Below are 15716 nucleotides of genomic sequence, written 5' to 3'. Positions count from 1 at the left end.
AAAAGTGTGTTCTGTGTTTCAAACTGCAGATGCAAGTGTTTCAAGCAGGTCATCACGGCTATTACCTACGTAAAGAGTTACCAACCAACAGGTGGCAGCTGGTTCTGCCTGCCTGCTGGTTATTGAGATGGAGAACAAGGCAGAGGGATTTACAGTCTGTCAGCGCGGCTGCACGTATGCCCAGCAACTGGGAGGTTACATGAGTTAAAGGATCATTCTGGTGTTTTTTAGAATTTCTTTGCCGATTTCCACGAATCACATTTAAAAGCGTTACAGCGGAGTGTTTTCAAATGTTTGCTCTGCTGGCAGTAGGGCAGCCTGATGTGGAGAGTTTAGTCAGTGAGTCATCTCTGCTACACTAACTGCCTTAGTTTACTATAAGATTGCTGTTGAAAATGCTTCCCTATAAATCCCTAATATTTTCGAAGGTATCCCTTATTGATAGCCTTTTCAGTTAGAGTGCCAATCATCATCTTCAAATTTCTATTGAAACAAAGACATTATCAGACTGAGTTGCCCTGACACCAAGAGCGTATTCACCGAAACATTGGCATTTTAATTCACAATCTTTTAGCCCAACTACCTATTGTGGTTTCAAGAATAACTAAATTACTAGTGAAGTTTACAGGACTTGCAACTAATGACTCTTTTCTTCATCTATTAACCAGCTGATTACAATACCATCACCAAAACATAATAAAAAGTGAAGAGTGTCACTACATTTCCGCGGCAAAAGTGATAACATAGCTTCACAAAAGAGTCAGAGCACATCATGTGTAAACTAACTCAATTATTTTTCAAATTCTCTACACCATTGATTTTAATATTAGTGATATAAGAAAACTAGACAAAGAACAAGCAGAAACAACTGCTGCCTGTACAAAGTTGATTAAAAACACAACAATCTGTTTTTGAAATGTGAACTGTATGTGATCATGTGAGTGAATGAGCTAAAAGCATGAAAAACTCTGGTACGGTCCTTTAACTTTGCACCTAATGAACCACATCGTTCTGCTCGCGTATGTTTTAGTTGTGTTTTTTCTTAATTACAGTAAACTTAAGTTACCACTGAAAGGGGAACTGGTTGCCATTGTTACTAAAATATTAGAAGCTGATATTGACACACTAACAGAGTACATGAAAGGTGCACTCAATGTCTGTATACCTTATTTCCAGTTCAAACCTAGGAGGGTAAATACAGTAATAATCCAAGACTACAATATGTGGTGTAACCTTTACAAATTACAAGCCCATGAAACGTTTAAGTCATTGATATGTTTTTAAATATAAATCTGTTTCCTTATGCTAATGGTCCAAAGTGCAATAAATCCAGAGTTACTGTCTGTATCACAATATATCCTCCCCACAGGTGAGGTGCTTCAGGTGGAACCATAATTCGCCAAGGTTACGAAGAGGATCAACCTGTTCCCAAATAAGAAGAGCACCAAGAAGCGACTAAGCTGCCTATTTAAACCAATTCAAACAACAACACCTTCTACGTTAGATTCTCCCTTATGCGTTCTAAAAATGTGTACTGCAATGTACATGTTATCTTACATACTGATTGATAATTGAGTGAGTTTATACTTTCTTAACGCCGGCAACTATCAACATCAAATGGTTTTACTTTGGAATTTTAAAATACGAACACCTCCTTACTTAGTCCAGTGTTTCCGGGTGTCAGACATCCGCTCTCCTGAGTCTCTACTCTGTCCCTTTCAACATACATTTCATAATATATACCTACGCACACACACACACACAGAGGGATAGTTGTGACATTACTGGTAAGAAGTCCCAGCGGCTTCGTTCCAGGCCAGTAGTTTCTGAATAAGGAAGCTGTTTCTGTGGATTGAGCGTTTTGATAACCCCGGTATCAATATAGCACCTTGACCTGCTTTGTAATCCAGTACGAATTTACTTTACCTGGCCATATGGGACCTTTAAACTAAGCGAACTCATATTATCACCGCCAAGGAAATCGTCCTGAATAATATTATGACGAAAAAAATTTTTCTGGGTTCCGCTTTTAATCCTTCATCGAGAGAGGAATACTACATCAAAGTAACATGTAGGCAAGGGAAAAAACAAAGTTGGAATTAACCAAGTTTGCAATTCCTGCCAGGTACTGCTACCAAGGTACAATTTTGAAGGGTGTTTAGTATTTCACATTTTTGCTACTTACTACTCCAACTACATACTCAAGGTATATATGTGGTATTTTAACTGCACTACATATTTATTTGATACCTTTATTTACACTGGTTACTTTGCATATTCAGATTATTAATACAAAATGGGTTAAAAAAAAACTCCTGTAAACTGTGGCTTGGAGGAGATAAGGTAATGTGTTTTCCTAACTGCAGATAGATGTCCATTCGAGTAGTGCAACAGCTTGAAGGTCACTGCTGGAAACTTCTGGAAATGAAATGTGAAATGGAAATATCAATTTATAAGTGTAATGTATGTCCCTGGTTGACTCAGTTTAGACAAACATAGGAGACATATTTAAGAGCTTTATACTTATACATGAGTATTATATGTCTGTGTTCAACACCAATAACTTCCACAACTGTGGTTGCAGCATCAAAACTGTCTGCACTGATGCTAAAGGGGGTGGAGGTGCTTTTTATTTTGAAAAAACAAACCTTTAGAGGACTAACCCTCATAAAATTATTGCTGCATTCTTATCACAAGAAAATCCAGTTTTGACATGCTGGTGGAAATTTTGTTGGATTACTTTGAAAGTGAAGAACTTCCCTTCTTTCGGCTACTGATACTTTTGGTGGGTTGATGTCAGAATTGATCCAGAAAAACAGGGTCCCTGTACGCAGAACAAACAGGAATTTACTGATAGCTGCAATTAGAAGTTTAAGTAGTGTTCCTTCCCTAAAGCTGAGGGAGAACAATATTGTCCTATATTTCTCACAGCACCTGAATGCAGCGTCACTTGAGGCAGTTTTTTTCTCCTTGTTTCGCTCTCATGCTCTCTTCATCAGTTGGATTTGGGAGTCTGTAGACCTGCAGAGACCATCAGCTGATGATGCTCCCTGACCTTCCTCTGCAGGAAGGCCTCCAGCTCGTTGACATCCATCTCTGACGACGGGTCCCGTGGCAACGAACATCCAGACATAGAGTGGATGCGGTCCAAGCGTCATGCTATGTCCAGGTTGGTCAGCGCTGGCCTGGATGGGGGCCAGAACAACTGCAGAGACAAGAGAACGAAGCGTTGAAGATGCATCTTCAGGTACTCATAGTTATCTTTTGTGTGTGTGTGTGTGTGTGTGTGTGTGTGTGTGTGTGTGTGTGTGTGTGTGTGTGTGTGTGTAGGTGGGGGTAGTACACCTAACGCACCGCCTCCCTCCCTCTGCTCAGACTGGGTGGTTGTGTTGGAGTCCCTCTCCCTCGTCGCTGTCGCGATCAGCATCACCGCCTCTCTCCATCTTCTCTTTGGGGACGGCCCGTCACCACCACATAATAGCGGCCTCCCGCCTCTCCCCTCAACGCGTTGCTGCTGCCACAGAGCCAGCCTCCGCTGCACCACGCTCCCCGGGGCAGCACCAGCTTCAACGAGCGCCATCCTCCAGCCCCAAGAACGTTGGATGACAAATAGGCAACCAATTCCAGTTTAAAAATAAATAAATAAAAAAAATAAAAAGGTGAGGGTGGAATGTTTTGAATGTAACTATTTAAAATTATCCTGATTTCTGGTTGTAATTTCATTTTGTAAATCCGCAAAGTTTAAGAAACAGTAACTTTTGTTTATTCTGGAAGAGTAGTTAATATCAGCCACAAGATGATTACATGAGGCCTCCTCAGGAAAACACCACAGATTCCTATTTACCACATTTCTGGTGCACAGACCAAATATAATAAATCCATTAATTACAGAGGAAAACAAACCAAGACATGAAATCAGTTTTAAAATGAAAGATGGTACTTTTCTCCTGGAAGTGCAGGATGATTGCAGCGATGGATGGGGAGACAGTGAGGTTGGTGAGGGTGCGGTCCTCCAGCTCCAGGTCCAGAGTGACTGAGCCCAGGTGAGGCTTCCAGCTCAGCGTCCTCATGGCCTGAAACACAGAGGACAAGTTTCAATATAGACCAGCACAGCGATGGGTATGTTGTGGGGTCTAAAAGAATTATACATGATGTAAGGATTGCTAAACTAGTCTCACGCACACACACAAAGGGCTCATGACAAAAAGAGAGATAACTGCAAGCATGACACGGTGAGAGCAAGTCAAACTGCTTTTAAAGTTTTTGTGGTAGTGCGTACAAGAACAAGTCATGAGATGCTGTGGTCTGTGGTGTCTCAGACTCTAATCCTCAGGAAGCTATTAGCAAACATGGAGGCTGAACATTGTATGCGATGTGTAACACGAAAGTTGTTTCTAGCATTTAAAATGTTGCTGTTTAGCAGCCAACTCTGAAACCTCAGCTGTCGGTGAAGGTTTTCAAAAGAGCGCTCGTGTAAAAATGCATTTCCATATGATGATGCATCAAGTTTCATGTCTGAACTTTACCAGTTGATTTTCAGATTGTATCAAAATAATGAATAAAGAAAGGATGGTTGTGATACACTTATAAAACCTAGAACATGCAGAACCACCCCGGTGTAACAAACAGAACAGCCAATGGCGGCAGGTGAACTCCACCTTGAGTTTCGTGGCGGTGTGTGTAGGCCTCCATGGCCCGGCAGATGAGCGGAGGGCTCAGCTTCTCCTCCTTTAGCGAAGGCCAGAACTCAGAGGACAGGATGATGGAGGACAGGGACAGAGGCGGCTGCTTCGTCCTGCGCAGCCTCGATTCCTCCCTCGCGGATGTTACTGTTGATCCTCCGAGAGTCCGCCATGTCCTGGACACAAGACAGAAGGTAGGGATGTGTGGCGCGTCAGCTAGGGCTGACAATGTTTTATTACTGATTAGTCTAGCTGCTATCATTTAGATTAATCTATTATTTGTGGGGTCTTTGGGGGGTGTTGAAAATGTACAGAGCCAGAGGTAAAAAAAAACTATGCCAATTTACTGTAACTCAACAAATCATTTCAGCTACTTTTACTTTATTTAACTTACGTGTCTACTTAAACATCCATTAATATGTATTGGGACTTTTCTTTAGGACAGGTGGGGGAAACTACATACTATAACTAGACTGACTTAAATTCTCCACAGTTCCCAGGAGGATATAAAAAAATGCATATGTCAACAGTATTAAAAGGGAGACTACACTGCATTAAATTAAACATTGTGTCAGGCAGTGTTTACCTTCAGCATGACCTCGCGGTAATGCATGTGAGACTCCCCAAACCTGAGCTTCCAGCAGCTCCCACGTACGAATTTCCCTGCAAACACACAAAACAGGACAAGACTATATAAAGAGTTGACATTTTGGACATAGCCCAATCGGAAACAAAAAAAACAACTTGATTTCAATTTGTACATTTTTCCAGCAAAGTCTAAGAAAAGCCACCCGCCATTATGCTGGTTCTTGTCATATTCGAGTTATCAATATTATCCGTTTCCAACTTGTAAATAACATACAAGTTATCATTTTGTAGCACGTTGTGTCTAGGTTTATTTTATTTTTAAGCTGCTTTTGTTTTGTGGTGGTCTGGTCTGGTGGGATGATTGATGATGGGTAGGTTTTACGTCTGTTTTGTATATATGTGGGACAGCAGACTATACTAAGGCATTTCTGTACTTAATTTGATTATATGTATGGGGAGAAAAGACGAGAAACCTGACCCTTTAATCAAAGTGTGCTTGTTCAGTTGTACCTGGCAGTGTTGTAGTTGAGTTGGTGCAGCAGTCTCGGCCAGCCACGGCTCTGTATTCGTCTATGAAGATGTCCTTACTGCCGTAGATACGACCAGCAAGCTGATGATGTCTGATGACCTACGTTCCGAGCCCATCTTATCTGAAAAGTTTTTTTTTTTGATTCAGTAAAATCCAGTGGGACGATGAATACAAGCGGCAGAAATAACAAAGAATGCGTTTACTGACCGGGAGGCCCGTCCCGGTCTGGAGTCCAGTCCTCTGGGTGCGTTGCCTTCTTCGTCACTGTCCTGCATCTCCAGAGTCACCGGGTCCCCTCTCGGACAGCTCGAGGCCAAATCTGTGCAGCCCTCAGCGTCTCCAGTCAGACCGGCCACGATCTGCCCTCACAGTGTTCCTCCCGGGTCCTTAAACACGCCACAGAAGATTCAACAAAACTCAACCGTAATGATTAGAAAAGTAGCAGCTTCCTTATTTTATCTGTTTGTTTTGACCGGCTCAAAAGTTTTATGCCGAGAGTTTAAAGAGTGCTCTGTATAAATAAAGTTTGTTACCAAAGCAGAGCACAAAGATCAGGGAGAGATTAAAGATATCAGCCAGGAAGAATTTAACTTCATGTGAAGCACGCTTATAGAAATGACAACAAACAATTGAATCTCCTGTTTAAAATAATAATGGACTCACCTGAGGTACTTGCGGATTGGTTGGCAGGCAACTTGCAGGATGACCATGGATGGGTCAAGCTCTCTGAGAGCTTTGATGGCTGAGATGTAAACCGTGAGGATGTCCGATGTGTGAACTCCTAAGAATGGATGGTAAGACAAAAACAGGACAATCACAACTCAATTTAAAGTATCTCCTTCTGCTGCTGTGTTCTAACTAAAGAAATACTGTACGGTACTTTCGTTCCAGCAGCCAACTCACCCGGGTGCAGCAGACGGCTCTCAAAAGCAGATTTTAATGAGGTGAGGAGCTGCTGTCGCTGGTTGGTTCTTTCCAGACAAAACTTCAGATCTTCAATGGCTGCTTTAGATTCTGGGAAATCTGAAGAAGAGATGGGGAACATTGAAATAAGCACAATAAGTAGAATGTGGGATGAAAAAGTCGAAAATTAGAACATTTCTGCTTCTAACTAAACTACATTTCCCTGATTTCAGGTGGACAGAGGTTAATTAATTGAAATTTAATTCATTACATTTATATAGCGCGTTATCATAGACCCTCAAAGCGCTTCGGGGGGGGGGGGATCTCTATCACCACCAATGTGTAGCACCCACCTGGGTGATGCACGGCAGCCTTAAGACGCCAGACGCTCACCACACATTAGCTTGGTAGGGAGGGGAACATATTTTTAGTCCCCACGCACACACGGGGAGAATATGCAAACTCCACACAGAAAGGCCCGGGACGACCAGGGTTTGAACCCGGTACCTTCTTGCTGTGAGGCCACAATACTAACCATTGGGCCACTGTGCTGCTCAAAAGGTTCATTTAAGATAAGTCCAGGATGTATTTAGCCTAGCTTAGCACAAAGATTGGAAGCAGGGGGGAACTGCTAGCCTAGCATCATCAAAGGCGAACCTCCGAGACATGCTGGGACACTTTAAAATAACGACAATAAAACACCGTTCTCACTCTCACCTCTGATTATACTGAAGAGCTCCTCGATCCTCATGTTGACGTAGATCCTGCAGAAGAACTGGTGCATGTGGCATCTCCACTGCTTCAGGACAGAGCTGCCAGGCTGCCCGGCCTGGATGCTGGGAACACTGGGAACACTGGGAACACTGGGAACACTGGGAACAGGTACCACACCTTCTCTGTCCACCTCGCTCGCAAACACTTTGCTCAGCCAGCCTAGCACCAGCTCCAGCCACTGCTCACACAAAACATATTCAAAATGAAGGCAACTCAAAAGCAAACCGCTAACGAGGGGTTTTATCCAGACAAGACTTAACGTCGACATTCACAGGTCCATGTTTTACCTTCTGGAACTCCAGCAGGAAGGAGCGCTCGTATTCGCCCCTGCAGTGCTGCTCCATTCGCTGCTCGATGAGCTTGTGGAGGATGGAGGTGACGGCCTCGGAGCTGACCCACTCCAGCAGCTGCAGTTTGGAACTACAACCACATCAAATAAATCAACCACTCATGCTCATAAGAAGCACATAACACATACATGACACGCATAGTGTCGTTTTGTGTTAATCTGGTTAATACCATCCATTAAAAAAAAGGTATTTTGTTATTATTTAGTAAGTATAAAGCTGATATATATTCTGTATGTTTAATCTTCTTCCAAACCAACAAATCATTTAATCCACTGTCAACACAAAAGTGTTGATTAGTGCGCAGAGGGGTACCGACAAAACAGTATTCCTCCATAGACATTAGAAATATTAGAAAAAGCTATGAATGATGTGTGCATTGGAAACGGTCAGCGGTGTTTATTGGTCCCCTCACAGTATGTGGCTGAGCTCCTGCAGCCGCTCCACGGGCCTCCTTACACCAGCACTGCTGCGTTGGGACCCCGCAGCCTGAACAGACCCCTCGCTCGGGGCCGTCTGAAACCTCGGCCCCGTCCTCGGCCTGCCCCTCCTGGTTCATATAGACGGAGAAGGTCCTGCTGTAAAACTCCAGCACTCGCTCCTGGAGAACAGGGGAGGGGGAGAAGAGGAGGAGGGCCCTGATGATGGTAAAGGCCCGCTCCTGGAGGCCCCCAGGTCCCGGTCCACAAAGACTGGCACGGCCCTCGTTCTGCCACGTCCCCAGCCTCTCCAAACCACCTAGGAGGAGGAAGAAGAAGAAGGGATGTTTGAATAATGTTGCTGCCCTGATATAAATCAGTACTGAACTTATCGACTACATAAGATTTATTTCTACTTGCCAAGGAAAGGTTCCAATCGGCCTAATAGAGTCCGAAAGGCAGTGAGGAGAACCCAGGCCCTGCCTCTCTCCTCCAGCTCGTTCTCCGGCTGTTTCAGTCCGGACCAGAACTCGGGAACCACAATAGAGGACAGACGCAACTGCAAAGTCTCCAGCAGCCAGCCGCCCAGCAGCCGGCCCAGACCCTGACTACACAGCAGGGCCAACGAGTCTGAGAGGCTCTGCTCTGTCACAGAGCAGCCAGGAGACACCTACAAAAATAGACCAAGATAAGTCAGTACAGTCACTACAGGGCTGCAATCTAGTGTGCAATCTAATATCTATAAATGTACTAATCTGTCCATGCTGATCTCAAATGAAAAACTAGAAGATACACCGCACCAAAGACATTTCATACACTGGACACTTTTCAAGGTGTGCCTGCCAGGGATAGAGCCAGCCACCTGCATCATGTGGTTGACTTCAACTCAAGACCTGATCCTGAACCCAAGTAAACTGTCCTTGGTTTTGGTCTGGGGGTTTTTTTGTGCACGGAGACGCAGGCAAACAGCTCGTAACGTTAAAAAAGACCCAACAGGAAGACAAAGACAAATAAAGAGAAAGGCAAAGACAGCGTTACATCTACATGCCGAATTCAATGTGAATACTTCCTACTAAGTAGTGAACTGTCCTACGTCATGTCCCACCGGGTATGGGCCATTGCTACAAGCAAGTAATCATTCAATCATGAAATATTTGAATGCAGTCCGGTGGCGACTTGGGGTTCCCTTCATGTTCGCTACGTGAGTCCAGTGATGAAGCCCCACTAACAAAGCTGAAGTGACAGTTTCCCAAGCATCAGCAACCCTTGTTGTGGTGCGGATCCCGAAATCTCGGCTGAGTCTGATTCCATCCCAATTTCCTCCATGTTCGTGGACTTTCTTCAGAAACAACGAACTAGCTAGCTAGTGTGAGTAAAACATTTCAACTTTGGATTTGTTTTGTCATGCTATCACGTCGCACGCGTCTGTGCACAAGTACGCATTGTGTCTTAGATGTATATATATATATATATATATATATATATATATATATATATATCTATAAAAACAATGATGCTATTAACAGTAAAACTCTTCTTTTATGAATTTGAAATAACGTTATTCTTTTATGATTGTCGCTTGCATATCGCGGGTTTACTTCTTCGTTGTGGTCTTCTTCTTCTTTTTCTTGGGAAAGAGTTTTCCGGCAAACCGTATCGCAAAACGCTTAACGTTGCCCCCTATCGTTAAAAACCCGCATCGGTGGTTTCCGTTCCTTACTGGTGCTAATAGTTTTATTTTGAAGGTTCACATTGTATATTGTTATCTGTCATAACACTAGTGAGCTTGACAACTGACCTGAGTGTATTTACAATCATGAATTTTTACCGCTACCCAGTGGTCACAGTGGGGAACTGCAACACTCAATTTAATTTTGTGGCTTTACACTGTATTACTGTTAGTTAAAACGTTATTGACATCAACATGTACACATCAGTATTATTGTGAGTATTACAAACACAATGATAGCATCCATATTTGTCATAATTGTATTAATAACGAGTTGTTTCAATAGTTTTATGACATTTACTAACCATTAATGTGAAGCATACATGATCACTACATTACGAGTATAGCTGCCATCTAGTGGCCACAATGAGTAACTACAACCATACCGGTGTCAAGTTAGATTTATTTGGAATAGAACGACTTCCGGTTAAATATTCAAAATAAAACGTTTACAACAGTTGTAGTTACAATTTTTGGCCACCAGAGGGCAACGTATACTCGCGATTAAAAATGATGAAAATACTCCTCCAGTTAAATCTTTTTCTTTAAAAAAGAAAAACGTACAAAAATAATAATAATATGAACAAAATAATAACAATAGAAATAATAAGTAATTAAAATAACCAAATAAATGAAAACAAAAAATATTTTTGATTATATGCATGGGCCTCACAACACAGTGTTGAATATTAGTATAATCAATATTAATAACAATTTATATAATATTAGTGTGAGTATTACAAAAAGGAGTGATCGTCTGTCTGACTGATTTAGAATCATGAGTGTTCACTGCCCTCCTGTGGCCATAGTGAGTAGCTGCAACACCAAATTAAATTCATGGCTAACAACCACACGCTGGCCCTGCTATTCCTTTATCTCTAAAGAGATACGCTAGAACGACGCAGACACCAGCACACAAGTATAAACCTAAGGGCCGTTACAGAGTCAACGCGAGCAACGCGAACAAGCAACGCGAGCGACGCGCTCCCTTTCATAGTCTAAACAGTGGGCGCAAGTAGACGCAAGCGTCACGGGCGATGCGTGAAATGCAATACACCGCCCACGCAACAGGGGGTAGCAGAGTGCTCCACGGTGTTCGGTTGGCAGAGCCAGACCCTCCCGGAGAGTGGCTCTTGTCAGGGAGCAGCTGGATGGCTGACTTCTTTTTATCAGATGCTGTCGTGTTTCCTCACCAGTACAGTGTACTACGATTGGGTAGCACTGACCAATACATTAATAAAAGGTCGCGTAAACATGGTTTAGCAGGTTTTAAAAATATATAAATACATTTGGGTCTCTCTCTCTCTCTCCTGCTGTACGCTATTTCAGCCTCTTGAGGAGGGCACACAGCATAGACACACACACACACAATGTTGATACATACCGAAAAATGTGACTCAGTAGTCCTATGTTTGATGAATTTGCTCAGCTAAGTTAATTCAATATTTTTGGATAATGTACAATATAGTATCCTATATTTAAATATAGGGCACTACTACAATACATGCAGTGTCGTCCCCACCGACAACGCATAGTATTGTGCGCACCGGCGCGTCGCGTATCAAAAACTAGGACGACACATTTGGCTATGCATCGACGCATAATGGCGGCCGAAGCGTAGCGATGCGTAGCCTTGCGGACGCGTATGCGTACCGATGCGTTGACTCTGTAACGGCCCTAAGGCCACTTACGTAGGCTACAACGTAGGTTCTGCGTAGAGCCCCCGCACAACCATAAATCCACCTTAACACACTGTGAGTATAATCTTTATTAATATCAACACCTAGAACTCATTATTACAAATAATAATAGTAGTATCAATATTTGTCTTAATTTTATTAATAATTTGTTGTTTTTGTAACTTTAAAACATACATGTATGCAGACATGATAGCAATTTGTGTGCATTTATATCATATTCATGACTTATTCTGCCCTCTAACGGCCACAATGAGGACCACAATGGTACTTCACTAGCATCAAGCTGGACACATTAAGTGTAGTAATACTTCCAGTTTAAACAAAAAATAAAGGTTTTACAGTAATTGTAGTTACACACCGGATGGAAGTGTAAACTATCTCTAATTAGCGCCCTTTTATAACCCTATATAAAGGGCGCTATCTCTAATATACGGCTCTGATGATCGTAAGCGCTCCTCATCGTCAGTAACTTACATCTGGAATTTGTCATGTTTTTTTACTCAGTATAACCCACGGTATAACCAAACTTTTCTATTTACACTATAATGTTAAACAATAATACCTTGATATTACACATAATTGTATATATCTTGTATGTATGTAAACGTAACTATATTCATTGTAACTATATTTAATTTTTCCTTTTTATTTTTTTCTTTAGTGCTACTTTTAAATAGTTTGTTCTATTTTATGTTTTTTTTTTAATGACAATAAATGCTTACATTAAATATCTAGTTTAATTGCTTTGACCACGCTTTGGTAATGACTATATTTTTATTATCACATACATATCAATTTATACACATATATTATACAAGATATTATAGATATTTTTCATTTAATAAAATCACCCTATCAAAATAATTTCCAAAAACAGAGGTGTATTTACGCAATGTGGCCACTGGAGGGCGATGAACACTCGTGATTATCGTCAAGTCAGACATAATAGCATGCTAATACTTCCGGTGAATCCATTTCAAAATAAAAAAAATCAAATTAGGCAGCAGTATAGATAAACTCTTTGCCTACATGAATAGAGATGTTACGCTGGTAGCAGACAAAACAGAGGTTCAGATTTTGGTATGGTTACGTGATGTTCTTAGTGTTGTAAATCGAGCTAACGATTGCCGATGCCGGCCGGGAAACTGTTTTGAAAGGTCTGTGTGCTGCATCAGTTGCAGCCCAGCCATAGAAATATAGCTATATAAGACGTTAGCTAGCCCACACTCACAGAAACATCATCATGGCAGCGGAGTGCGAGTGAGTTTGTTGACAGCATGACTTTTCCCTTTGAAACCTCATATACATTTCATGGCACTCATTATATTTGACCTACAGCTTATATATCCAATGACCGTCCAATGACCATTAACGTGTTCTGAGTAAAACTTGATGAAATGTAGCAGGTCTCATGTAGCTAACGTTAACTAGCAACAGTGTGTGAGCTAACACGCTAACGCTAGCTTAATTTGTGTGAACGTTAACATGTTATAAGACACCGCAGAAAGGCTGCAGTACAAGTTAAATATTATATTATTTCTCCACAGTGTGTTCTCTGAAATCGAAGTGCTGCAGTCTATCTATCTGGATGAACTGCTGGTCAACAGGAAAGAAGACGGGTGAGACGACAACGAGCCGAAATTACATAACTTTGCTTTATTAGCTTTGTGCTATGCGGACAGTGGATGAATTTAAATAAATACTTTTACTCAAGTACTCTACTAAAGTATAAAATCGAGGTAACGTTACTTGTAACTTTTCTTTGCTGTGCTATTCTCATAGTTAGTCGTACCACACCATCCTTCATTGAATCATTTGTCAGTTTAACAAGGGACAGTGCTCAGATTCATAAATCTGTCAGAACATGACCTGAGCTTTTTGATGGTTCAGTAAGGTACACTTACAAGAACATAGTCATTAAATAATTAGAGTAATGTTATTGTGAAAACATACTTTAAAAATTGCCTGGCATAGCATGCTAAAAGATGACCATGAACCATATTAATTCATTTGTGTCATTCAGATAAGTCATATTTTGAGCATGGGGAAATATAATGATCAAAACTAATTCATCTTTTAAATAAGATCATTATTATTAATTATATTATTTTCTGTAATGTAGTTTTTCCACCAGCTAGCAAACAATAAGTTCACATATTTTTTAATAGAGTTTGGCACACAGTGTGTGGGCAGAGGCAGGGCACATGGTGAAGCTGTTTTGTTGCAACAGCCTGCTTGATATCTGATGACACTTCAGCTGTGAGTTTTAAGACTTTACCAGTCTCCTGTAGAATCTGGTCTCTGTTGTTAAAACTGTGTGTTGTGTCCTCCAGGGGCTGGGAGGTGAGCCTGGTCCTGTACCCGGTCCACGCGGAGGACTCTGTCTCCCAGTTTGTTCGAACTCACTCTGACTTTGAACCTTGATCAGCAGGTACGCCTCTCCCTTATCTTATGCTGCCCCCAATTCAATATATATACAATATCTATAGTACTGTGTTGTGGTTTATTGATATATTGCCATGACACTGTATATATATATTATATATATATATATATATATATATATATATATATATATATATAATATATATGTGTGTATGTATGTATGTATGTATGTATATATATATATGTGTGTGTGTGTGTATGTATGTATGTATGTATATATATATATGTGTGTGTGTGTATGTATGTATGTATATGTGTGTGTATGTATGTATGTATGTATGTATGTATGTATGTATATATATGTGTGTGTGTATATATATATATACAGTGCCTTGCGAAAGTATTCGGCCCCCTTGAACTTTTCGACCTTTTGCCACATTTCAGGCTTCAAACATAAAGATATAAAACTGTAATTTTTTGTGAAGAATCAACAACAAGTGGGACACTATCATGAAGTGGAACGAAATTTATTGGATATTTCAAACTTTTTTTTAGAAATAAAAACGAAAAATTTGGGGGTGTAAAATTATTCAGCCCTTTTTCTTTCAGTGCAGCAAACTCTCTCAGAAGTTCAGTGAGGATCTCTGAATGATCCAATGTTGACCTAAATGACTAATGATGATAAATAGAATCCAGCTGTGTGTAATCAAGTCTCCGTATAAATGCACCTGCTCTGTGATAGTCTCAGAGGTCCGTGTAAAGCGCAGAGAGCATCATGAAGAACAAGGAACACACCAGGCAGGTCCGAGATGCTGTTGTGGAGAAGTTTAAAGCCGGTTTGGATACAAAAGATTTCCCAAGCTTTAAACATCCCAAGGAGCACTGTGCAAGCGATAATATTGAAATGGAAGGAGTATCAGACCACTGCAAATCTACGAAGACCCGGCCATCCCTCTAAACTTTCAGCTCATACAAGGAGAAGACTGATCAGAGATGCAGCCAAGAGGCCCATGATCACTCTGGATGAACTGCAGAGATCTACAGCTGAGGTGGGAGACTCTGTCCATAGGACAACAATCAGTCATTATACTGCATAAATCTGGCCTTTATGGAAGAGTGGCAAGAAGAAAGCCATTTCTTAAAGATATCCATAAAAAGTGTTGTTTAAAGTTTGCCAAAAGCCACCTGGGAGACACACCAAACATGTGGAAGAAGGTGCTGTGGTCAGATGAAACCAAAATCGAACTTTTTGGCAACAATGCAAAACATTATGTTTGGCGGAAAGCAACACAGCTCAACACCCTGAACACACCATCCCCACTGTCAAACATGGTGGTGGCAGCATCATGGTTTGGGCCTGCTTTTCTTCAGCAGGGACAGGGAAGATGGTTAAAATTGATGGGAAGATGGATGGAGCCAAATACAGGACCATTCTGGAAGAAAACCTGATGGAGTCTGCAAAAGACCTGAGACTGGGACGGAGATTTGTCTTCCAACAAGACAATGATCCAGAACATAAAGCAAAATCTACAATGGAATGGTTCACAAATAAACATATCCAGGTGTTAGAATGGCCAAGTCAAAGTCCAGACCTGAATCCAATCGAGAATCTGTGGAAAGAACTGAAAACTGCTGTTCACAAACGCTCTCCATCCAACCT

The 15716-nt window shown here is 41.4% G+C and overlaps 1 protein-coding gene, 1 long non-coding RNA gene and 1 pseudogene across 2 annotated transcripts in view; 2 read left to right on the top strand and 1 right to left on the bottom strand.

Moving 5' to 3' along the window:
• rnf25 (ring finger protein 25) overlaps positions 1–15716 on the top strand; it is a 30421-nt gene that overhangs the window by 11388 nt on the left and 3317 nt on the right. The gene's annotated exons all lie outside the window — the stretch shown is intronic.
• LOC120574232 lies at positions 2996–9709 on the bottom strand (annotated as a pseudogene).
• LOC120574236 lies at positions 12671–14036 on the top strand. Its single transcript, XR_005641846.1, has 3 exons — positions 12671–12931; positions 13219–13290; positions 14005–14036. It is a non-coding gene; the product is annotated as an uncharacterized LOC120574236 (long non-coding RNA).

This window comes from Perca fluviatilis, chromosome 15, assembly GCF_010015445.1.
Source record: "Perca fluviatilis chromosome 15, GENO_Pfluv_1.0, whole genome shotgun sequence".
NCBI classification, from domain to species: domain Eukaryota; kingdom Metazoa; phylum Chordata; class Actinopteri; order Perciformes; family Percidae; genus Perca; species Perca fluviatilis.
This window is presented reverse-complemented; position numbering and strand designations above follow the sequence as displayed.